Raw genomic sequence first — 26,517 nt, forward strand, 5'->3', positions numbered from 1 at the left:
CTGTTGGGGTTTTGTGAGTTGAGTTGTGCATGTTTAATTTCATGCTTTTTCTTGGAGTTTGATTGTGTAGTGGGGCCCCTGTGTTTGTATGTATAGGTGTTGAAGTCAAAGACTTGCTTTCCAAAATGCAACATAGCCATTTGGAATACTGGTGCCAAATGTCTAGAGTCTTAAGACTCCAGAGAGTAAATCACAGCAGAAAAGCTGACTCTCGAGGAAAATTCTTGCCAAAAAGTGACGAAGAATGGCGTTATGGCGTTTTGGAGGGAAACTCTTTGATTTGATGTTGAAATCAAGTTCATTAGTGCACAGACTAACCCTCTCTTTTTTTCTTTTGCAGTCTTTTTTCTTTCTTCCCTGTCTCTTGTCCGAGTGTACTTGCAGGTATTGACGACGGCCGGGACGGGATGTTCTCTGAGGGTCCGCTGTTGGGGTTTTGTGAGTTGAGTTGTGCATGTTTAATTTCATGCTTTTTCTTGGAGTTTGATTGTGTAGTGGGGCCCCTGTGTTTGTATGTATAGGTGTTGAAGTCAAAGACTTGCTTTCCAAAATGCAACATAGCCATTTGGAATACTGGTGCCAAATGTCTAGAGTCTTAAGACTCCAGAGAGTAAATCACAGCAGAAAAGCTGACTCTCGAGGAAAATTCTTGCCAAAAAGTGACGAAGAATGGCGTTATGGCGTTTTGGAGGGAAACTCTTTGATTTGATGTTGAAATCAAGTTCATTAGTGCACAGACTAACCCTCTCTTTTTTTTTTTGCAGTCTTTTTTCTTTCTTCCCTGTCTCTTGTCCGAGTGTACTTGCAGGTATTGACGACGGCCGGGACGGGATGTTCTCTGAGGGTCCGCTGTTGGGGTTTTGTGAGTTGAGTTGTGCATGTTTAATTTCATGCTTTTTCTTGGAGTTTGATTGTGTAGTGGGGCCCCTGTGTTTGTATGTATAGGTGTTGAAGTCAAAGACTTGCTTTCCAAAATGCAACATAGCCATTTGGAATACTGGTGCCAAATGTCTAGAGTCTTAAGACTCCAGAGAGTAAATCACAGCAGAAAAGCTGACTCTCGAGGAAAATTCTTCCCAAAAAGTGACGAAGAATGGCGTTATGGCGTTTTGGAGGGAAACTCTTTGATTTGATGTTGAAATCAAGTTCATTAGTGCACAGACTAACCCTCTCTTTTTTTCTTTTGCAGTTTTTTTTCTTTCTTCCCTGTCTCTTGTCCGAGTGTACTTGCAGGTATTGACGACGGCCGGGACGGGATGTTCTCTGAGGGTCCGCTGTTGGGGTTTGTGAGTTGAGTTGTGCATGTTTAATTTCATGCTTTTTCTGGAGTTTTATTGTGTAGTGGGGCCCCTGTGTTTGTATGTATAGGTGTTGAAGTCAAAGACTTGCTTTCCAAAATGCAACATAGCCATTTGGAATACTGGTGCCAAATGTCTAGAGTCTTAAGACTCCAGAGAGTAAATCACAGCAGAAAAGCTGACTCTCGAGGAAAATTCTTCCAAAAAGTGACGAAGAATGGCGTTATGGAGGGAAACTCTTTGATTTGATGTTGAAATCAAGTTCATTAGTGCACAGACTAACCCTCTCTTTTTTCTTTTGCAGTCTTTTTTCTTTCTTCCCTGTCTCTTGTCCGAGTGTACTTGCAGGTATTGACGACGGCCGGGACGGGATGTTCTCTGAGGGTCCGCTGTTGGGGTTTTGTGAGTTGAGTTGTGCATGTTTAATTTCATGCTTTTTCTTGGAGTTTGATTGTGTAGTGGGGCCCCTGTGTTTGTATGTATAGGTGTTGAAGTCAAAGACTTGCTTTCCAAAATGCAACATAGCCATTTGGAATACTGGTGCCAAATGTCTAGAGTCTTAAGACTCCAGAGAGTAAATCACAGCAGAAAAGCTGACTCTCGAGGAAAATTCTTCCAAAAAGTGACGAAGAATGGCGTTATGGCGTTTTGGAGGGAAACTCTTTGATTTGATGTTGAAATCAAGTTCATTAGTGCACAGACTAACCCTCTCTTTTTTTCTTTTGCAGTCTTTTTTTCTTTCTTCCCTGTCTCTTGTCCGAGTGTACTTGCAGGTATTGACGACGGCCGGGACGGGATGTTCTCTGAGGGTCCGCTGTTGGGGTTTTGTGAGTTGAGTTGTGCATGTTTAATTTCATGCTTTTTCTTGGAGTTTTATTGTGTAGTGGGGCCCCTGTGTTTGTATGTATAGGTGTTGAAGTCAAAGACTTGCTTTCCAAAATGCAACATAGCCATTTGGAATACTGGTGCCAAATGTCTAGAGTCTTAAGACTCCAGAGAGTAAATCACAGCAGAAAAGCTGACTCTCGAGGAAAATTCTTGCCAAAAAGTGACGAAGAATGGCGTTATGGCGTTTTGGAGGGAAACTCTTTGATTTGATGTTGAAATCAAGTTCATTAGTGCACAGACTAACCCTCTCTTTTTTTCTTTTGCAGTCTTTTTTCTTTCTTCCCTGTCTCTTGTCCGAGTGTACTTGCAGGTATTGACGACGGCCGGGACGGGATGTTCTCTGAGGGTCCGCTGTTGGGGTTTTGTGAGTTGATTTTGTAATCATGCAGCAGAAAAGCAAATACTGTTGAGGACTTGCTTTCCAAAATGCACATAAGATGGGTTATGGCGTTTTGAGGGAAATCCCTTTGATTTGATGTTGAAATCAAGTTCATTTTGCACAGACTACCCTGGCTTTTTTTTTTTGCAGTTTTTTTTTTTTTTTTGCAGTTTTTTTTTTTTTCTTCCTGTCTCTTGTGTCCGAGTGTACTTGCAGGTATTGACGACGGCCGGGACGGGATGTTCTCTGAGGGTCCGCTGTTGGGGTTTTGTGAGTTGAGTTGTGCATGTTTAATTTCATGCTTTTTCTTGGAGTTTTATTGTGTAGTGGGGCCCCTGTGTTTGTATGTATAGGTGTTGAAGTCAAAGACTTGCTTTCCAAAATGCAACATAGCCATTTGTAGACAATTCAACATTGTGCATAATAAAATATACATGTATGATCAAGTACCGGTAGCTTTTTTTTGATAAAATCAATCAGTTTGTTTTTATAATACGTTTAGCTGCCTCATTGTTATGGCCTAATTTCATCCTCATTATCAGTGAAATCCATTGCTTCAAATTGTATACAACCTCAATCTGCTGAAATGTTCTTTTTGTGGCATTTGTTCATGGAGGGTTAATCACTGGCTAAATCTTGCAAAATGCAAGAGTGACAATTTACCAAACTGTAGCATCAAGAATTATATACATGTCTTAAATTTTTAGATGTAATTTGAGGTAATGACAAATTGTAATACATGAACTTGAATTTGATACTGATCAAATAGAGAAATGAAGGTACTTGTGTTGAACTTACTACAGTTTCAATGATTAGGGTAATTTGTTTTTTGTCAAGGTTGTCTTTCAAACAGAAATCGTGTGCAATATCCAAGGTAATTTTAAATACTCATGCAAGTATGATGCATTTGTTTTTGTAGGTAAAGTTCATCTCTGACGATTATACTGAAGAGATGTACATAAAGCAGAAGATGCAGTGAGTTCATTGATGGTAAGTGAAAAATGTCACAAAAAGAACTGTGAAATAATGGTACCTGATGGATTATAACTTAGTGTAATCTGAAAGATGTTTCTTACATCAGCATACCCAAAATAATACCTAAAGGAGGAAAGATGAGGAAAGATGTTTGTCAGACAGGTACATTTTGGAATGCCGCTGGATGACTTTAACATTAATATTTATCGTAGAGAGCCAACAAACAAGATAACTGGAACTTATGTGGATGGAGCAACCGAGCTGACTGAACTTCAGAGATGCTATGGGTCATCAACACCACCATTCTTCAAACCTTTAAAATATCCTAGGACAACAACCATCTTGCCGGATCATTCTCGCCCGGAGGGGACAACATGTCCTGAGCGCAATTGACCTTGCCAGGGTCAGGTCACGACCTGTGATGCCACCCAGGTCATACCAGAGGGAAGAGGTCATCAAAGCAACGTACGAAGTAGGGGTCAAGGTGTAATTCCCTATGTGACCTATTTGGCACGTGGATCCAGCAGCTTTGGACGCTTCTATTTTTCCAAACCATTTTACGGTTTCTGTCCCCCACAGATGGGAAGACAGTGTTTGCTGACAAAAAAAGTTGAGAGCTGTACATGTGTACGTTCTTACGTGGGAGTATTTTGACACCCTCTTTAATTAGTGCCAGTTGCAATATTCCAGATTCGGCAATCGATTGCATTGTAGAACAGCTAGTAAAAACTCAACTGGATATTGAGATGCAAACGACCCAAGTAAAGTCTGCCTCACATGGACTTCTGCCTGAAAAAAGACAGAAGTGCTGCACTTCTTCACACATGCGCCTTGAAAAGAGCCACCCCTGCGTATCTCAATTGACAGAATGGAGTTGGTATGCAGATGAACAGTTTGGCTCTTTTGTAGCGGTAATGCTTGACAGAGATGTGGACAGTAAACTGATCAAAGGAAACTCTGCTTGTGGCAGTGTTTACAAACTTGTCTTAACCAAGAACATAAAGAAATATAGCAATACATGAGCATGTACTGTCCAAAGCTAGTCTTGCGTCTTGTCTATATGGTGCGGATACATACTGGGTTGTCAGCCTTTGATACCTGCTGCTCCTTTAGTGTGTTTCCATTACTGTTGCTTCTACACTAATGTGGACACAAACTGGACTGATTTCATCCGGGGCAGTAGAGGTCTTTAGTATGTTGCATGTTGAATTGAGAAAGATGTGTCTCCACGTTTCAGGATCATAACCTACTAAAGATTGTTCAGTACACAGAACTATGTACTTATGATCTTGACAGAGGAGCACTGTGGAAGAGATATGCAGACATCTTAAAAATCTCTCATCACTTGCTGCATCAACCACTACTAGTGTGGAAGGCAAGCTGCTGATGATTGTGTTAGCTGGAGATTGGCCTTGTCAACCAGGCCCCCTACTTCAAAGGCAGCCTCAAGCATTGGCACATAATTGGAGAAGCAGCAGATGTTAGAGAAACTGTGATGTTTCAGCACTGTTTAGCATAGGCTGTATTAGCTACCATACTACCTAAGTGCCTTTCATGCAGACCTCCAGCTGACTCAGTGCTTGTGTACAGTCATCACCAACAAAGATGATATGATGGATGTGACTTGCAATAGACTGAACTTCTGATTCGTTTGTACAGGTTTCTGTGCTTGGCCACGTTACAGTGCCGTCATCCAGCCTTCAAGCATGGTTCAGGTGAGTGTAACTGTTGAATATTTTACTTAGATTGTATATTTGTAATGTAAGGAGCATCGTTTTGTCAGTTGTAAACAAAACCATTGAACTGAATCGAACTAAAATTTCACACAAGAAAGAACAATACACATGTATGCTTGTGATCATCAACAGCTGGTATAACATTGAATGTGAGATATTTGATATATTATGAGACATGTTATGTATCTTTCCAGAGGGAGTTTTGGGGGACACACTTTATTTTTTTTTGTGGAACACCCTTGTGATGGATCCTCATGCATGTCATTCTCTTATCTGATTGTTTGTAGAAGCCATGAACCACAAATCAGCATGTTTCCTTCCAGTTTCCAATGAGCACTCTGACAGCATCACTTAGCATGCCAGTATTCAACATGTGCAGGTGAGACAGATTGTCTGATGTTCTGGATTTTGGCATAATTATTATTATTTTTTTTGTAATTTTTTTTCTTAAAAAAATAAAATGAACTGAATTGTGTTTGGTTTGGATCATCTTCCCGGTGAGAATTTCTACTCTGGGGCTTGTGTGCAGACGCTGATTCCCATGCTATAAGGACTTGGGGCTTTCTGATGTTAATTGTGATCAACATAATGTGTCGCCTCACCTATACTTTTGCGAAGTGCTTAACTCAGCTGCGATGTGTTACACATCATCTCGCACTTTTGTGAAATAAATTTCATGCAACCAGACTAATATGTCAGACAGGAACGTGCATTGTAGTAAATATTTGTGTGCATTCCAAAGATAAGTATCATTAAAAACAACTGTGCAATTGCATTATGCATCTAGCATGTCTAGGCAAAATTTCTTTGCAATAGCAATTTTCAAGCTAGAAATTTGTGATCATTTCTCTGATTACTGAAAATTTATATATGTACAACTTCGAAATACTTGCCAATTATGGCATAGGATTTGATGAAGAAGTAATCAATAAATCAATTAATTCTGTGTAGATCATCTCTGTAAAGATGGCTGTGTTGCTTCAGTTGCCACATCTCTACGTATGTTCTTCCTGTTAGCAAAGGCACACTGTGACAGCATCCACTTTCTACATGCTAATACATGCACAGTATTGTTCAGGTGAGTAGATATTTAACTGACAATCTGTTGTGATTGTCACATTAAATGTTGCATGATTGCGGATGTAAAAGTTAAAAACTGCCTGAATAAGAATAACGGTTATAAAAGCTTTTACGCAAAAAAATGTATAAATTTATACTTCAGTGTGAAAAAGCTTCCACAAGTAAAAATATCCTGCCAAATGAAAATAGCAATTCTTGGTGTTAAAACACAAGTACATGTAGTCATTAAAGGGAATATACAACGTTTGCTTTTTCTGTAATTTTGTTGTACTGACTTTTTTTAAGTTTTGTGTTCGTAGATGCTGGAAAAACCAAGAAAAACAATCATGACCTTGTAAGCTGGTTCCCTGACCCCACTGAAATTGAATGGTGACAGTCAGGCTAGCTTGTAGCCATTCATGGGTTGTATCATTGATTGCAAAGAAAATGTGGACTGACTAAATACGGTAAATTTGGGACAGTATGTGAAAAGAGTCAGATTTTCCAAAGGCTGGTCGATCAATTAGTGTTGGAAATTGTACAGAAATACCACTTATCTTAAAAATGATGGCACACAAGGTAACATGATTTTATAGGATGCTTTAGACTGTCATTTACCAACAGTCCAGTAAGGTATTACATAATAATTTGGTAGTTTTGTTTTGTGATGTATGCAAATGTTGTATTTTCCTGATTTTTAAAAAGGTTATAATGTTTGTACTTTGGACAACGATTGCACTTGGCATGTGGAGTCTGACATAAAAAGGACCTGAATACATTTCTAGAAATAATATTTACACTTTCAGTAAAATGCAACTTGAAGTGATCGTGTCCAATAGTTGCTGAGCAGTTTGCAAAGATTTGTTGTGCCAAAAATTTACCATGCATAATTTGTGTAGAGTGCTGTTTATGATCAAGCATTTCATGTTTTGTTTTATTCAGGGAAAGACATATGCAAACCTATCAGCTTCCAAAGTCGGCAACATCCTGCTGTCACTACAGTCTCAGCACCTACCAGCTCCCACTCTGTCAGCAACATCCTGCTGTCACATGTCCAGCTACCGGTACTTGAAGTTACTGTGTGCTTGTACATTCTCAGCACCTACTAGCTCTCACTCTGTCAGCAACATCCTGCTGTCACATGTCCAGCTATTGGTACTCGGAGTTACTATTTGCTTATACTTTCTCAGCACCTACCAGCTCCCACTCTGTCAGCAACATCCTGTCCAGCTACCGGCACTTGGAGTTATAGTGTGCTTGTACATTCTCAGCACCTACTAGCTCCCACTCTGTCAACAACATCCTGCTGTCACACCTCCAGATATGTGGAGTTATTGTGCTTTTACAGTCTCAGCCAGTATTGGATTGCAAGTTGTCTTATGCTGCTACAACCTACACATTTAGCATTCTCTTGAACCTTGAGGAACCACCATATGAACAAAGAGACAGTCTCTGAAACACTCATAATAAACCTGTCACGGTGGTTTGTTGAACATTCGTATTATTTTGGAGGACTTGCAATAGCTCATATAGTCAACTAGCTATTCCAGTCCTCTGGAATTTGCTTGAGGTTATTCTATACTAGTAGCAAGCCTTTTTTGTGCACGGTCAAGAGTAGATCGAGAAAGCAGTTGTTTTTAAGGGCAAAACAATTGTTCTTGTTCCTTGAAAAAGTTGGTCAAAACATTTTCCCAACCATTTTTTTTATTTAAACAGTAAGATAAAGGGCAACGAGGACTGTTTAATGCCATTTCTACATGGTAGAAAAACAATTCAATGCTAATTTTTATCCAAGATATTCAAAGTTTTGGTGTTATTGGCAAAGAGAGTACCCGCAAGAGTGGTTGTGACATGTACATGCAAAACTGTTTGCAATGATTATGCTATTATTATGATAAAAATGGTGCAAAGTACGGCGTTAAAATGGGCTCTCTCCTTGTACATAGCACAATACATAAGTGATTGTGATCATAAATGTATTGAATTACATAAAATACAATTGTGGATAAATATTTGGTAATTTGGGGGAGGGGGTGAGTGTAGGGGGGGGAAAGCATATTAATGCCGGTGTCACATGAAAATCCGACTCCTATGAAAATCGGACCCCTTTTCCCTATTATTGGTTAATCCCTCTCACGTGCCGGTCACTTTCCTAATTACCATACTTACGCATGCGCGGTATTACCAATGAGTCCGAATTTCATAGAAACGTAAATTCACGCTACACCGGTGCATACTTTGTCTGATTGCTATGAAAATGTGATATTATCAAGCATTGGCTGATTCATGTTCGCACCAAGTATGCCAGTGTCATGGTCTCACTTATCAGGTGTGCGCACTTCTCCAAAAGGGACATTTAACTTCAATACGCACGTGCAAAATTGTGCTGCGGCTGTACATTATCGCCAACCTTATTGCGTGTGCTCACTGCACTGTGTTTGTGAAGAAGTGAGCGCATTCTAAGTAAGACTGTGACACTGGCTAAGCTGTGAATTGCTACCGAGATAATTGCCTACTTTTGCGTCATTTCGTCTATGTTAATTTAAGTATTTATTTACAATATCATTTATAGATTAAACTCATTAAAGAGACACTGCAGCCTGGCAAATGCGCAATTGGGCTACAAAATGCATTTTGAGTCGAATGGTGTAAAGTGCTTGGGATATAAACAACTACACAAACATCCATTGAAAATCACCTGGGGGGGGGGGCACTTTTGCAACCCCAAAATATGTGTGTTCAGTGCTGGTTGAGATTCCAGCTGTAAACGTTTCACCCTCTGCGCACATCAACCGGATGTTTCAAGCAGGATATCGTAAACAATGCAAAACATGACATTTTCAAGGATTTCAGGGAACAATAATTTATGGAATTTTGAGGAAACATTTTTGCTATTTTGTTTGGTAGAATACTATTGTTTTATATTAAAGAAAATGCTTTCATACAAATAAAAAAATTATACAAATAAAAATGTGTTGTGTTTTTTAATCACAGATAGGATATGGTTATATCACATTTTAACCCATTAAAGTCCATCGCCATTTTATAATCTGCGTTGTTTCATAAAAAAAAAATTGTGTATGATGTTTCATAGCATCTTTTAAAACTCGTCATTTAACCCCAAAAAAATTGAAAAGAAAATAAAAGATGATGAAATACGCTTTAATTTGATGTGTGTCTTGAACACTTGGAGAGTGAGTATTTTCCGAATTTCTGAAGTGTGAGCATTTACCATTGGGGTCTATAAAAGTTTATTTACTGGTCTGCTAACTTTAAGCCACGTAAGTTTTGCGCACCGCGTAAACAACGTTCGTCTTACTCTATTGTTAAGTTTAAGGACTCGTTCAGTTTGAGAATACACTGTTCTAGTTTTCGGACCCAAAACCTCCAGCCAAACACGACGCAAATAAAAAAAACGGCGGTGATATCTGCATGTACAGCTTCATGTATGTATTACGCAGACAATTTATTCAGCCACAAGAGGGCGTCCTTACATTTCACAATGCAGGTTCTTTAAAGATTCTCATTTTCAAGTTAAGCACACCTCGGTTTAACCACAGGCTGTGGTTTCATTGTGTGGAAATCATTTTGAAGTTTAAAGTGTATTTCATTGGAAAACAATGCTGAAAGTTCAAAAATCAAAAAAAAATCAAAAAAAATTACATTCAATGAATTTCAGATTATAAGGAAGCATGAACATAAAATCTGTCAAAGTTAGCCGAAAATCGGCTAAAACGGTCACTGTGGACAGGATTAGACCTCGGCAACACGTGCGCTGCATGCGGCCGGGCTGACTTACATACGATGTATGTGCGTACATATATGTACAACGTACGTGCATGTCATATACACATCGTGGAAGTCCTGTGCATGTTTTAAAGCTCTCTACCGCAACTTGCGCAAGGGTATTTTTAGCCGACGTCGCGTCAACTGTGTGAACAATTTGACAAGCTGGGAACTTGGCACTGTTGAGGCAAATGTTTACCCTATCATTTAATAGGAAATTCAAGATTATATCTGTACGGATTGACTTGTTAGCAATTTTTGAAAAAGGAAAGTTCTTTTCAACGGAACTTCCGGTCTGATGACGTCATACGCCTAAAACTTTGCACACGTCTTAAGTGGGTCAAGATCATCATATACACCAATTTTTAGGCGATTCCAGCAACTTTCGCCACAGACATCTATTCAAAATACATTTTTGAAAATGTTCAACCTGTCGCTAGAGGACGATCAAAGATTGCATGACGTCATCTGTAGATGAATTGAAGAATACGCTCAGCCAAGAGACTAACACCGTTAAAAGCAAGTTCATATCTATTACCACTTTTAAATAATAAGCCACTTCCGGTTTTGGCCTTTTTCGACAGGAAGCAAGGGTCACGTGATTTCACGCACACTAAATGAAATAAAGACCTCAACCTACTCTACCACCTGCCGGCAACACAATGCTGCGGACGCATACGGTTGATTTCTTATGTATTTTTAAATATTAAAAGTGTCACAATTTAATTGCCCATTAATAAGCACCGGATGACGTCATCATGACGTCATCATTACACAATGTTGTTTGAGTTAGGGTCTTTCCTTGGACAAAGATTGGTGTAAATGAATTACTGGCAAAGAGTCGAAAATGCCCTTTGAAAATCGACAATTTCTTTTTAATTTCTGTGTACAAAGTCTATGGTAAAAATTAAATATTCAAAAATCTACAATAAATTAGTCGATGACGTCACCATGACGTCAATCTTCGGGACACATCTTTGCTATAGGGACTATGCTTATGCTAAGTTTGAATGATATATGGCAAAAATTAATGCCAAAAGTGGCACTGAGGAAAAACATGCACAAAGTCAATGGCATTTGAAGTGGAACAAGAAGAAAGGCTTTTCCGCAACTTTGCGGAAAAGCCAAAAAAAAAAAATGAGAACAAAAACAAAGCTTTTTCGCAAATTTGCGAAAAAGCCCAAAATCTTAACGAAAACAAGAGCTGTTTCGGTGTGTACACCGAAACAGCTAAAAACTTAAGAAAAGGTACAGTAAGGTTTTGATTTTCTCAGATGGCCGGCAGTGGTGTAGTGAGATCCAATGCTCGACTCTTCACCGGTGCTCTTTTCAGTGTCTCAGGAAGGTCGTATCCTCTCAAAAATAAAGATGGGTGAAGTTCATCAGGATATGGCTGGCCGTATTTAAAGTGGTTGCTGCAGACTGTAGTCGATGATTTTACTTTGAAATCCTGCCGTTGGGTCAGTTGAGTCCAGAGAGGAAAGTGTTTCTTATCCGTGCATGAGTGGAATCTGAGTGTGTTTACATGCTCTTTGATGACATCTATCAAGAGAAGGGAAACGTAAGATAGAGATATTTATTGTTTGATGACGGAGAAAAATAAACCACATAAGACTTCGCAATTATTTTCATGAGTAAAACAATGAAGTAGGCTAGCTAGCTAAGCCTACTACAGTACTAGCTGACTAGGACAAATATGTACATGTGTACATGTTTATTTTTTTCACATTTTCGTGAACAGAATATAAATAAACAATCATGAAATTGTCTGTAAAAGTCACACATCGTTCGCTGACAGAAGTAACAATTAAACCATTATAAAAGCCACATATTTGTCCGATAAGAAAAGAGTCATAAAAGGGAGCTTTTGAGGGGCACAGAAACTTAAATGCATTGGCCGACACAGTCATGACAGTGCAGAGTGTCCCGTGTTTCCCCGCTCGCGTGCCGGTCGTCGGCACATCGCGATTGCGTCGGGTCGGAACTGCGCGCTACTACTTTTTGTCGTGAGAACATTTTTTTTCTGTACATCAAAGTAAGTAAAAATTCAAAGTAAAAATTTCGCTGCTCATTTTACTCATGAGTAGATGAGCAATGACTCACGAGTAAATGAGCAATGAAACTGAGTAGATGAGCAGTGACTCATGAGTAGATGAGCAGTGACTCACGAGTAAATGAGCAATGAATTGAGAAGATGAGCAGAAAGCAGTTACTCACGAGTAAATGAGCAATGAATTGAGCAGATGAGCAGTGACTCATAAGTAGTTATTTAATTAAACGTTTTTATCCGTTTCTTACCATTCGGAGCTTAACCTTCAAAACTGCAACATGAATGTTATTTCTGCAGTCAAACCTTATGCTTGTCACATGTGTGACAAAAGCTTCGGACGGAGATATAACCTACAGAGGCATGCAGAAAATGTACATGCTGTAGATGATTCTGAAACAGATGAAGTTGAGGAGGATCATTCTGAACCTGATTGGCAAAGCCGTAGATTTGAAGATCCTAATATGGAAAACTATGAAACTGAATCTACGTATGATGAAGACGAAGATCTTGAGGACGATGATTCGGAATCCGAAACGGAGGTGGAAGATGACGAATTATCTGATGAAGACGAGTCTAGTTCTGATTTGGAAGACAACCGCATATCGAGACTGGTTGAAAGAGTCCATAGAAGCCACCCAGGAGATGTGGAGTGACAAAATTTAATATGAAAAGTACATTAACGAGGATATGAGTAAAGATCAGGCCAAGGAAAAGGCCAACAGGAAGACCATGTGGGCAGTCGAGCGAATCTTTTTCAACAAATACAAGTATTTTTTAAGTTACCTATATCTGAAAGACAGTGGCACCCATCAAGAAATTGTGGAAGATATCGAACGAAAATTGATTACGGGCATGAAATAAACACTGCTCTAGATACCGTAACACTTTTGACGGATTGTTCCAACAAGATGAGGATGAAGAAAACGATGAAGACAGTGATGATTAAAGACTAGTAGTTTCAAAAAGATTACTCATTTTTTTAAATAATCTAGCAGTGTCTTATAGGAAAAAAATAGTATTTGAAATAGTCTCCCCTTATCACTCTTATACAGTAATTCCCTTATGGCTTAGAAGAAGAGCATGCCCATGCATGAAGATTTAAACTTGTGTCCACTGGGTTCTATATACGATGTGGCTTTAAATAGACAGTGTATTGTAAACCGGTATATGTCAGGTACAAAAGACAATATTATTAGAAACAGGTCTGAAATTATAAAATGGGCAGTTTATGATGACTGCATAATATTAGTGCACGTATATAAAGTTATATGCATGATAATGATAAATAAATTCTCAAATAATCCTTGAAAATCATCAGTGTGAAATGTTTTCCTTTTATTTATCTTAATACCCATTCCTTATTATTTGCTTTATTTGTTGACTACCTGGCCCCATACGTCATCCCTCATCAACAGTACAACGCTCCACGTGCACTAAACTGACCAGCAAATAAGTGCAATGACATCATAATTATGCGATGGCCCCCGAATCCATTCATGGCTTGGATATGTTCACAATGCAGGTTGTTATTGAAGCGATTATATAACGGTGACGATAATCCTTTTATCAGCTTCCCATGACTGAGTCGTCAACTCAGTGGTCAGATTCTTCATAATTCAATACTCTGCTCAAAATTGTTCCTCGGTACCGCTAAATCTCAAGCTCAGCATCGACGCACAGCGAGGCATATACATGTGATTGTATCTAACGTTCTCTTAGCAATGCGGCCACAAACAACGATTCCATACGGGGAGATTTTAAAAACACCGCGGACAATGCACATGACCGGACTTGTCCGGTTGTTTGTCATCATTCGATGAGTCAGCACTATGACGTCACTGGATTCCCCCATTCGAGTACAAAGGCTATTATGATAGAGTGGAAACAGGCACGAGTATGATATGCGGCTTGAAAAATCCCTTCAATTCATGATGTATATAGGGCTTTTTACTGTACTATACGTAAGTTTATGTTATGTATTTGTCCCTATGTACATCGTATTGTTTTCACTGCTGTGATACGTATAATATTCGATACCGTAATAATGGTACGCGCCTTTATTATTTAAATTTACGCAAGCCCCTCCGCCCGTCACACTCCCCCGTGGTGAATGGTAGATTCCCGTTGCTCATTTTATGCTAATGAGGGTCACGTGGGGCCAAATCCGGACTTCTGATTGGTCGAGAGTCCGTCAAAAATGGGGAAAATATCCTGGTTAGACGGGCTTCACTACTGATGTCACCTGGGCGGTGTCATTTTTACTTCCCGGATGCGCAGCACAATCGGCCAATGATGTGGTCCAATTTGATCATGAACATTTATGAGGTGTAGTGATACATATTATGACTTGTGCCTGACAAGAAGTTGCCAGTCAAGTTGATCAAAAGTCAAACAGTCTGAATGTTATGGTCTGGAATACTTACAATTCAAATAATGTGGATTAGCAAGACACTGGACGAACTCAAGCTCCACTTGGAATCTGTTTTTTTTCGGCATCTAGGCCCTCTAGTTTAAACAAAAAAGACAGAAGTTTTTTGTTAGTTTAGTAGTTCACAATGACATCATGGGGGATGTCTTGGATGTCTACACGCCCATGCCTAGGAACTGTTGACACCACCTAATAATGTAGTGCACTTGGATTGTTTACAAGCAGCACCTTGCTTGAGCAAAATTGTTTCCCAAATTCCATGGAAATGAAATTTCTGCAAGTTTGAAATATCCCTGTTCCTAATTCTAGCTTCTGCTGACAATTATCAAATATTCTTTTTAAATCCACTGTGAACCATTTTAGATTCATGACATGGGGAGGCTCCAGTGTTCGACCGTGAGTGCTCAATTTTACTCACTCACTCTTAAGCCAGCAAAATTCTCCAAAGTTTTTGATGTGGCCAAAAAAAGGTCCTCAGTATTTCACCAACCCAGTTGGAAGACTCAAGTCAATTTTTAAAGGAGACTTTTCTTCAATATTTTTCACAATCTATTTTCTTGAATTGCATGTTTTGAATGCCTTAAGTTTGGGGCTCTCATACACCACTATTGGGAGTTTCAAATTTTCGGACTAGGGAGGATGAGCCTAGTAAGCTGGAAATTTCAAGCCAACTTGTTAGTCCTGTTACTTACTTAAACCCTAAAGATTCACACATAAAGCAAAATTTAGAGAAAAGGAGTAGGGAAAAGAGTTCCATACCTGGACATCACTTGACACCCTGTGCACAAACCCTACTAGTATGATACTGGTCTGAAAACAATTCTAAGGTTTACTCAGTAAATCAAATGCTTCAATATTTTCCCTGCTAAATTTGACTTTTTAGGACATGTTATCGCTTTCTGATGGCTGATAGGTGGGCTGGAGTAATCGTATCTTTAGGACTTCGTTCCTATATACAGCTAACTAAATGACACTCAAAAGTGACATTTTGATATTTCTTGACACATATGAACAGCTGGTAATGACACCTTCTTGAATATTGACAGGTTTAATTTCGTGTGAAGAGGGCAGGACTTTGATTTTTGAGGGAAATTATGGGGGAAAAGACAACGACAACAACCAGAAAACAGGCTCAAGATGGCAACTTTGAAAGCTAGATGCAATAACAGCTAACGCAATTCGGGCGATTCACAATGCAGTGCACCACCAAGAGTTTGCCACGGAGAGTTCGTTTTTCAAGTTTATGGTCGACAAAACATGGCCCATTTGAACGAGTGTCAGTAGAAACTTGAGCTAATTTGTTAAAGATTGGGGCAAAGCATTCTGCCGCCTTACAAAAAACTCCACATTGATAAAACAAAAAGAAAAAGGCAAACAGATACTTGAATCATATGCTTATGAACTTTCTGGCCGGAAAAACTAACAATTTCAAATGTCCCGCATTGCGCATTTGTCGACCATCTCCCACAATGCACTAGGAAAAATTATTTCTCCATGGCAAACTCTTGGTGGCGCACTGCATTGTGAATCGCCCGAATTAAAAGCTCGATGCTGATTGGATGATAACAAAAACTTTTTCTAGGTTTTTCTATCAGCCAATCAGCATCAGGCTTTCATTGTGTCAGGCTTTCATGCGTACTGGGAGAACTACAACGTGCAGGTCTCACGTCTCTGACGGCAAAAAGAGGTAGGAAAGTCACATTTTCTTTGAAAGTGCATTTCAAATTACAACAAACATGAGCTAATCTGAAGAAAAAAAACTGCTTTAGCAATCACACCCCCAGGCTACACTGCGGCGGCACAAGTGATTTAACAGATGGTCATGTTGACCAGTGATTGTGCGTACAATAGCCTGGTCTGCCCCACGCGAAAACACGCTGCGCTTTATCGGTCAGCGGCAAAGTGCGACATTCTCGTCAAGCACTACTGGCACTTTTAACTTTCGAAGATAACGAAGGAAATACTTTTGATTCTCGATATGGAAAGATTCCCATAATGGAAAGATTTCCATATACGAAGTTCACTCAACACTCTGTGTACAAACCCTATGAGAGTGGACTGAAAAATTGTAAGTGTTTTCTAAGAAAATGCTTGTATTTTCTCACTGCTCAAATTGACTTTGATGACATGAAATTGCTATCTGGGGGCTTGTTAGTCAATACAGAGGAAAATTAGTGAACTTCGCATATTTTAATCTTGCCCCCATAATTTCCAGATTCATTTGCACACGTTTGCGTATCAAAAATTTCAACATAAAATTTCACAAAAATTAGACATCTGAAAAAGGCAGCACTTTTAGATTAGCTTATAAAGAGGGTGTCCGTGAGTATCTTCTAAAGCAAAAAAACCCTACAAACTAAGCCTAAATGTGAAAATCAAAATTTGACAAAGTTCGACACGTTTTTTGACATGTGGAAGTGTGGCCTTTGTTTACGGAGGTAAATTGGCCACATTTAGGCCTATGGGGCTAGCCCGTGGTGAGCGTTCGCGTAATACGCGAAGCATTTTGCCCACAGACACAATAGCAAATGTTGTTACAACTCGACTCGGGACAAGTCGACCGTTGAGACAGCTTGACTTAATGGAAATGTATACACGTGGAGCGGGAAAGTTGCATGGCAGAACCAATCCCGGGTGCGGCACGGGCATATACTCGATGCACAGAGGGCGCTCCAATCCGGTGGCCGTCGCGTCGGGCCGGCGCGCCCTGCCCGCGAGGACCGGGCCCGGCCCAGCACGCAGGTACGGCAAGTGGGCGCACAGGCCCAGCACAAACGATGTCACCGTGCACGGTACGGCCACGTTGACCGACTGGGGATGAGATAAGTGGGCGCAAAGGGCTGGCTAAACGATGTCACCGACTCACCGTGCATGGTAGGCCTACGGACAAGTTGACCGGCAAATGGGCGCACAGGCCCGGCAAAAACGATGCCACCATGCACAGTACAGTACGGCCACGTTGACCGGGGTTGCGCGCACAGGCCTGGAAAAAAACGAACGATGTGCACGGACAACATGCTGCGCTATATCAGCTCTGTTATATGCTACCAAAAAAAAAAAACAAACTTTTGTGTCATCACTCCCAAACGGCGATCAGCCGCCGTCAAAATCCCCGGTACTATCCCCAAAACTAGGCCCCAAACATGCAAGGCGACTTGTCACAACGGTCGACTTGTCTTTTTTCCATTTATCGCACTACGGTCGAGTTGTCTCAACGGTCGAGTTGTCTCAACGGTCGACTTGTCTGACCCCTGAATGGAGTGGCCCTGTATTGTTGTGCCGGCAAGGTGCCGAGTTGGCAAGGTGCAGAAGTGATCGGTTTAATACCGACTCAACCTCGTCCCCAGTGCTTACTTTATTTTAAACGTTGTTTCAATAGTAAACCCTGTATAGGAAACTTCCTTCCTGCATCCTGATTCGATACCGCAATTGGCTAGAAATGGATTTATATCGTGTACTTGGTGTTGTTATTCACAACGTGCAGGACGTGTTTTCGCGATCATTCGTCCACGCCTTCTCGAAAATATTCTTTTCCTTTCCAGTTTGTTAATATTAATGTGGCGATTCATAATAATTTGAAAATCATCAAAACGTATTTTGTCACCCCGTGCTTAGGCACGCCATACGTTTTGGATGCAAATGTATACATTGCGTGGCAAATGTATACATTGGGGCCTATATGACACAGCGCACAAAAGCCAGTGCATGCTGCAGATGCAGGGAGATAACGCTGTTTTGGCGTACTATATATTGAAGTGCAAGACGATAACTTTTCTTTTGGCTGAGCCTGGCATAGCCAGACATACCTAGTCTGCGACGTGTAGACCAGTTCGAGGGCTTTCTCTCCAAGCTGTGAGCTGTGCTGTTTTGTGTATCCTTAAATAACGGAAGCCAAAGGCACTGGGGTAGGTTTATCTGTATAATTTATTATTTAATAATATTTATAAATCAGACCGATTACTTTGTTAGAAACTTAATTGCCACCTCACTTATTGTATTTTTCAGGGTTTTTAATTCTACTGAAAGAAGTCTTGTCTTCTTCGGGATAATAAAGCTAGATAACAGATAGATCTGAAGCTTGTCATTTGTCATGTCATCTGTTGAATAAAACAACGGCGAGGCCTGCCGACGAGGCGACCCTTGATATGTGGCTTTCCAGCTACTACAGAATGGCGACGAGGATGGGATGACATGCCGTTTTCCACTTCCAGACAAGACCCCTAGTGTCAAATTTAGTTCGAACTTATCATTATAGGGCTGTATCAAAAATTTGTTTATTATAAAATTTGTTTTTAGAGTTTAAACAAACTTGCGATTATTTGAAGAAGCTTTAAGCTTTGTTCAAGTTTCAATTTCAGCCCGTCGTGCAAGTTGGCACATGGTTTGGAGCTACATGTAGAATATTATGTCGTGTAATTTGTGTTTTTTGGTCCCATTGATATTTTATTTACACGATTCACGTCGGTATTTATGGAAAATTAATGATACACTGTAGTGATTGACTGGCAATTGTACATGTTTTTGTACACAATGAAGATGCCACACATGTGTTAGTCTTTTTAAATTATTGTACTGTTCTGTGTGACTTGAATCTCCTCACTTACTTACCGTATTGTCCTGACAATTTGATATTTGCACCATGGCCTTACCTGCAGATGTGGCTGATGCCATATTGCAATCGAACCAAGCTCTCGCAGACACTCTTGCAGGGGCATTTCAGAATTTAAAGTACCAGCGAGTCAGCACAGTACGACTGGTGAAATTTTGTGGGCCTCCCACTAGAGCTGGGGATCAGACCATACATGAGTGGTTGGCCGATATCGGGACATATTGTAGGCAAGTTGGACTTGGAGATGGGGAAATTGAGTACTGCCTTAGATTACTTGGGCGGGATTGCCAAGGAAGAAGTGCTATGTACCCCTAACGAACAAAGGGATGATTTCAATAAGCTTACCGCGCTGCTGAAAAAAAACACGGTTCGATTCTCCAGAGTCCGTTCAATCCTTGACAAGAACCCTGTACGGCCGAATGCAGTTGCAAGGTGAAAGCCTTACAGATTACAGTCGTGTACTAATTCGGTTGCATGATCGGATCGAAGCCGCTGCAGTAAATGCGCAAGAGAAAAATGCACTTGCTCAGCTTCGAGAAAGCACCTTGAAAGAACAATTCATGAAAGGTGTGGAGGATATCTCAGTCAAGCGAGAATTGCGAAAACTCTGTCATAGCCGGGCCGATATCTTGTTTTGTGAGCTGCGTGAGTTTGCGTTGGAATTATTTCCTACCACGGAACAGTCACACCCCAATAAATCGGCGCCTGATGACTCTGATGTTGCAACTGCAACTGCTTATAGGGCCGCCGCAGTACCCGACAGCAAGGCGCTTTCTGAAGTTCTAGAGAACCAAAAACAGTTTGTTACTTCTGTACAGCAATTAGTAGCGCAGCAGACCTCGATGAATGCAGACATAAAAGTCATTTGTGATGGTGTGAAGCACTTGCTAACTTCACAGCGGCCTAAAAAGCCTATGGTCAAATGCTCATTCTGCAACAGGCCGGGGCATACTGCTGAAAATTGCTACAAGCGAAAGCGAATCGAAAATACAAAGCCTGTAGAACATGCTGGCAAGAACGCAGAAGGCCATACCTCGGGAAACGTGGATCCTCCGTCGCAGACGGCAGTGTAACGGAGGCTCATACCGTATTTTTACCCACGGACTGTGTACCCGATATTTCAGTTGTTTCTAATTCTGTTATTGAAAGGGATGAGCCACTGGCCGGAGTGTCAATCTTTCCGCTTCAGAGATTCGTAAAAGGCTCCTCGGTAAATGCCCTACTGCAACTGTTATCGTGAATGGGGTCACCACAAAGTGTTGCTTGACACAGGCGCTGAGGTCTCTTTACTGTCAAGCCAGTTTTATCAAAAACATGTAGCAAACACCTTGGGGAAATTACAGCCCGTGAGCAAGCTCATCAAACTGATGGGCGCCAATGATCTCGAAATCCCAGTAGAAGGTTACATAGAGACCTCATTAGAAGTTTTTGGCCAAAGTTTTAAGGCTTCTTTCTTAGTTTCTAGAGAGACGGCAGCATCCGCTAACGTCTCCAAGAAAAACTATTGCCCCGTTATACTTGGCTGTAACATTTTGAGGCGAATTGCAGCCAATTCGAAGAGAATTGGGTCTGTTCAGCTAGATCCAGACTGGGATCTAGCACTCCGTTGGTTGCAAACCGCAGTATTGGTTGATGACCTGCATACCGCAGAGTACACGTCAGCAGACGTGTACACGTGTGAACGTGTTGTTGTGCCCCCGCAAACCGTGGCTAGTGTCAAGTGTATTTCAGACGACCACGACTTAAATTCGTTGCATAACAAGGAGTTTTTTTAGTGAGCAGCATTCCCCTTTGCTTGTCTAACAATGGTAGTTTCCGAGAAGTAAAGTCGGGTAACGAAGATGGTTCATTGGCCATATGTCAGGTGCTTGACGGTGACGGACAAATTGACGGTGCAAATATTAACGTGTATATAGCAAATGCTAGTGCAGAGCCCTTGATTATCCCGGCGCTCACTCAGGTAGCAGTTTTATCTGCAATTAATACTGAGGAGCAGATTTTCCTTGAGCAGGATGGGGATGGGCTTCACGTGTCAGTGCACCGTGTTGTAGCCAGTGTTCGCGAAGAAAACGAACCGAATGACTCCATAGATAGCAATTTGCCTTGCAATGAGCATGAGTTAAAAGAGGATGCACTGACAGATAGGGAAAATAGGGAAACCTTTGTTTTTCCAGACGGCACCAATTTTGTCATGTCTCCTGGTCTTACCCTTAAACACTTAGCACCAGAAGACGCTATTAAGGCAGCGGAATTAATTAAAAAGTATATCGATGTTTTCTCAGCCGGGCCCTTTGATTTGGGTTATTGTGACATCATCCCTCACAAAATACGGCTGAGCGATGATACTCCAGTGAACCTCCCTTATCGGAGAATATTACCTTCTAAGGTTGGAGAAGTGAAGACCCTGCTTCAGGATCTTCTCGATAGGGGCATAATACGTCGACCATCTAGTCCTTACGCGAGTCCCATCGTTCTTGTGCGTAAGAAAAGTGGCCAACTCAGATTATGTATTGACTTCAGTTGCTTAAACGCGAAGACAGCCAAAGATTCATTTCCATTGCCGAGGATAGACGAAACCCTAGAGGCTCTTGGTGGCGCTAAAGTATTTTCTTCTTTAGATATGGCCCATGGCTACTTCCAAGTAGCCATGGAAGAAGATTATATTGATAAGACCGCGTTTAGGGTACCTTGGGGACTCTATGAATTTTACGTCTTCCCCAGGGTCTCATCAACAGCTCAAGTACGTTTCAGAGAATAATGGAACACATTTTCGGAGATCTGAACCTGTCGGAGCTGATTCTCTATCTAGATGACCTGTTAGTCTACTCTGCCACATTTGACAGCCACATTGAGAGACTTGACAAAGTTTTCAGTCGTTTTAAACAATACGATTTCAAACTAAACGGGTCAAAGTGTCAGTTATTCAGAGATTCCGTGGTTCATTTGGGTCATGTCGTAGACTCTAACGGAGTGTCAGTATATCCTGATAAAACCGAACGAGTGAGGTCTTGGCCTACCCCAACAACTGCAAATCAACTGCGTTCCTTCCTTGGGTTAGCCTCGTACTACATGCGTTTCGTGCGCGACTTCGCCAAAATTGCAGAGCCATTACACGCGCTCACCGGTAAAGCACAATCAAAAGCAGGGAAGGCCACAGCCCCATTCGTTTGGACAGAAGAGGCCGACGTAGCTTTCAATGTTTTGAAAGACGTACTGTGCACGGCCCCTGTCTTGGCATATCCGTGCTTTGATCGCGACTTTGTACTTGAGACGGATGCTTCTGCTAAGGGTTTAGGCGCGTGTCTCTGTCAGGCTGATGACAGTGGGAAACTTCACTCAGTCGCGTACGCGAGTCGAAGTCTACGCGGAGCAGAGAGAAATTATGCCGATTTATCCAGTTTCAAGCTGCTGAATTACTCGCCTTGAAATGGGCAGTGTCAGAAAAATTTCGCGACTACCTGCTTGGTCACCACACAATCGTGTGGACTGACCATAACCCTCTGTCTCACCTACAAACGGCAAAACTTGGTGCTACTGAGCAGAGATGGATAGCCCAATTAGCACCTTTCGATCTTGAGATAAAATATAGATCCGGGAAGACAAATAAGTGTGCTGACGCCCTAAGCCGCTATCTTCATGTCGCCTCAGTAACCTGCGTTGAACTACAAAATTATGGACTCACCTGCGAGGGTTCACAAGTACCCATTGATGTGTCAGCTCAGAATGCGTCCGAAACGCATACCCAAAAGACAGAAGGCACATCACAGGAGACCGCCGGTTCTGCCCCTGCGGTGCTCCCCTCGTTCTCACATGAGGAGCTTGCCTCCCTTCAGAAAGAAATCAGTCTTTACGAGTTGTGTGGGACAGTTGGTATAAAAAAAATGCAAGCCTTGCCAAAATATGGATGATGTTAAACTCACTTCCGAAGTGCGTGGTTGGTTAAAGAATGGCCACGAATAACAGAACACAATGGCGTGTTGTATAGGGAAACTGTTGACCCTGCAAGAGGGACTGTTTTCCAACTCCTTGTTCCGCAAAAACTCCGTAAGTTAGTTTTGGAAGCAGCCCACGACCATTGGGGCCACCAAGGCATAAACAGAACATTGGCGTTTCTTCTTCAGCAGCGCTGTTATTGGCCGGGAATGACGAATTGTGTCCGAAATCACGTTCAGACGTGTTTTCGTTGTACGTTGACGAAAGTGCCAACGCCAACAATTCGTTCGCCAATGCGGCATTTGCTGGCGTTTCAACCTCTTGAACGCCTTGCTATCGATTTTGTCAAACTTGATGTCGTAAGGGGAAGATTGAAAATGTTCTCGTACTTACTGATGCCTACACTAAATTCTCCCTAGCAATTCCATGTAGGGATCAAACAGCGCCTACAGTAGCTCGTGTCTTGCGGGATCAGTGGTCCTCACATTATGGCACTCCAGCCCAAATTCATTCAGATCAAGGCAAAAATTTCGAGAGCCATTTGATCAGAGAGCTGTGCAATTTATATGGCATAAGAAAACGAGAACCACTGCTTACCACCCGCAAGGCAACGGGCAAACCGAAAGGTTCAATCGCACGCTTTGTGGCCTTATCAGATCACTTGATGGTAAAATTCGTCAAATTGCCCAGATTTTCTGCCCCATCTAGTACATATCTATAACACCACTCCGCACAGCGTAACGGGTACCCGCCTTTTACGCTAATGTTCGCCCAGATCCGGTTGTTCCGCTAGATCAACTGCTGAATAATACGCGTACAAACTGGAATGAATGCCATTCAGAAACAGGCAGAGATCATCAGACAAACACTATATTGAGTCTTGAAAAAGCACTCAGTCACTTTGTTTGCACGTGTATTTAAAAGTTACTGAAATGGAACCAGTTTGTGTTCGGTAAAATTTGGAATAGGAATTCCAAAAGCAGGAATGTTGTGGGAGATTCACATATTTTAGTCATACTTTAAATTGTGTATGCATGCAAGAGGATTATATATAAAGAGTAATATGTAGTTACCCTTTTTGACTTATTTAGTACAAAACCACTCCGGAAAAAAAAGAAAAAATGATTTTTTTTTTGGACTTATGGATCGTTCGAGGCGACTGATCCTTAAAGCAGGGAAATTGTGGCGATTCATAATAATTGAAAATCATCAAAACGTATTTTGTCACCCCGTGCTTAGGCACGCCATACTTTTTGGATGCAAATGTATACATTGCGTGGCAAATGTATACATTGGGGCCTATATGACACAGCGCACAAAAGCCAGTGCATGCTGCAGATGCAGGGAGATAACGCTGTTTTGGCGTACTATTATTGAAGTGCAAGACGATAACTTTTCTTTTGGCCAGACATACCTAGTCTGCGACGTGTAGACCAGTTCGAGGGCTTTCTCTCCAAGCTGTGAGCTGTGCTGTTTTGTGTATCCTTAAATAACGGAAGCCAAAGGCACTGGGGTAGGTTTATCTGTATAATTTATTATTTAATAATATTTATAAATCAGACCGATTACTTTGTTAGAAACTTAATTGCCACCTCACGTATTGTAATTTTTCAGGGTTTTTACTTCTACTGAAAGAAGTCTTGTCTTCTTCGGGATCATAAAGCTAGATAAGAGATAGATCTGAAGCTTGTCATTTGTCATGTCATCTGTTGAATAAAACAACGGCGAGGCCTGCCGACGAGTCGACCCTTGATATGTGGCTTTCCAGCTACTACAATAATATGAAATGTGATACTGCATGTTGTCTCGTTAAGATCGTAACAGTTTAATTAAAATAAAATCATGTTTTCGTAACTCACGCCATGCTCGCGCTGCGACGAATTGATTCTGTTTTTACCCCAGACACCGCATTCAAAAACAAACGCAAATGTAACGCACAGGCAGGCACCAGACTACTCCTAATTTGCATACGTGTTCAAAAATCTTGCACATGCAAATGATCCAATACCACTTACCAGCGTGAGAGAGCAGGTAGTGGTTGGCGCGTACTGCTCGACACCCTGGGGACGAGGTTGGTACGACTACGACTACGTGGCACTAGTACGATAATCCTTTCCTAGGGACGATGGACACACATCTATCGTCTCTCTTCTGGCCTTTTTCTTGCCTTATTTACAGAACCTTCATGATATAAGACTTGAAAGAGGTTTTACTATGCATTGATATAATAAAATCAAATAATATACACCAATATCATGAATTATTTCGATTTAATAAAAAGACAAACCTCCTGCCGAATGCGCTGAAGCTACCGAAGTCGCCATTGTTGCACGCAGTCTGGTTCCCTGACTATGCCGTGACGTCACCGAGTCAGGGGCCGGGGGGGGGGGGGTTCGATCCAACTCGGACCCAAACCACTCGACAACCAACTCGGACCAACTACCAACTCTCGGACCTACAACCAACTCGGACCCACTACCAACTCGGACCCATGCATGACCAACTCGGACCCATCGTTTACAATAATTCGACAGCGTTTTCAATCATTCGACAATATTATAAAGTTTGTCCACTTATCATCTGTTAATACAGTGATGCTGTTATGTATAATTGTCATTGTAGTTGTCAGGTAAAATATCTGTATTGCAGCAGTTTGTCGTTGTAAAGTGCATTGAAATGCTATTTTGAAATGCGCTTTAAAAGTGTAATTAATTATTCATTTTTATTATTTGTTTCCATTGAAACATATTGCGCTTTAACCAAAAGTAATTAAAATTAAAGTTTAACCATTATTCATGTTCATATTTGACATCGTTCACGCCATCTTGCTCAATTTAACAGCGATTTATTTCATTTTTAGTTCAAACCACATACATTCAGAACAGAGATCTTCATGGAAAAATAATTGGAAAGTAAGACATTGAAACATAAACACTTTCAAACATGGCATTATTAATTCAATGAATATAAGTAAACATATTATAAGTCATTAAATAAAATAAATAAGGTATAAAAACAAAGTCTATTCTATGTACATGTACATGTATTTAAAACAAAACCCACATAAACACCATTGTATACTGCAAGAAAAACGAAGGTTCCATATTGAACAAAAAAGGTTAATCAAAAAAGTATAAAAATTACACAGATTCGTAAAAAAAACCCACAATTAAAAGCCAGCATGTAAAAAAGATAAACTTATTAAGTACCCTACAAAAGATGAAATGTCAATCATCAAAAAGGAGTGTTGGAGCTCTGGGAAGATTATCCTTCAAGGCCTTACAGGTAGCTGCCTGTATGTTCGACTATGATGTTCCACGGGGGGAAAAAGTTAATCAAAAAAATATTAAAAGTTAAACAGATTCGTAAAAAAAAC

General features: G+C 40.9%; 2 long non-coding RNA genes across 3 annotated transcripts; one reads left to right on the top strand and one right to left on the bottom strand.

Annotated features, from left to right (window-relative positions):
* Nucleotides 1-3,365: 3,365 nt before the first annotated feature.
* On the top strand, nucleotides 3,366-7,833 carry LOC119726191. Of its 2 annotated transcripts, none has more exons than XR_005270800.1 (3): nucleotides 3,366-3,555; nucleotides 5,200-5,255; nucleotides 5,564-5,649. It is a non-coding gene; the product is annotated as an uncharacterized LOC119726191 (long non-coding RNA). The 2 variants fall into 2 exon arrangements; XR_005270801.1 differs by lacking the exons at nucleotides 3,366-3,555; nucleotides 5,564-5,649 and adding exons at nucleotides 6,228-6,354; nucleotides 7,278-7,833 and having other exon boundaries at nucleotides 4,874-5,255.
* Nucleotides 7,834-11,378: 3,545 nt separating this feature from the next.
* LOC119726190 lies at nucleotides 11,379-25,476 on the bottom strand. The gene is made up of 3 exons (XR_005270799.1): nucleotides 25,429-25,476; nucleotides 14,595-14,676; nucleotides 11,379-11,663 (listed from the first exon to the last, which is right to left on the bottom strand). It is a non-coding gene; the product is annotated as an uncharacterized LOC119726190 (long non-coding RNA).
* Nucleotides 25,477-26,517: the final 1,041 nt, after the last annotated feature.

This window comes from Patiria miniata, unplaced genomic scaffold, assembly GCF_015706575.1.
Source record: "Patiria miniata isolate m_02_andy unplaced genomic scaffold, ASM1570657v1 HiC_scaffold_2, whole genome shotgun sequence".
Taxonomy (NCBI): domain Eukaryota; kingdom Metazoa; phylum Echinodermata; class Asteroidea; order Valvatida; family Asterinidae; genus Patiria; species Patiria miniata.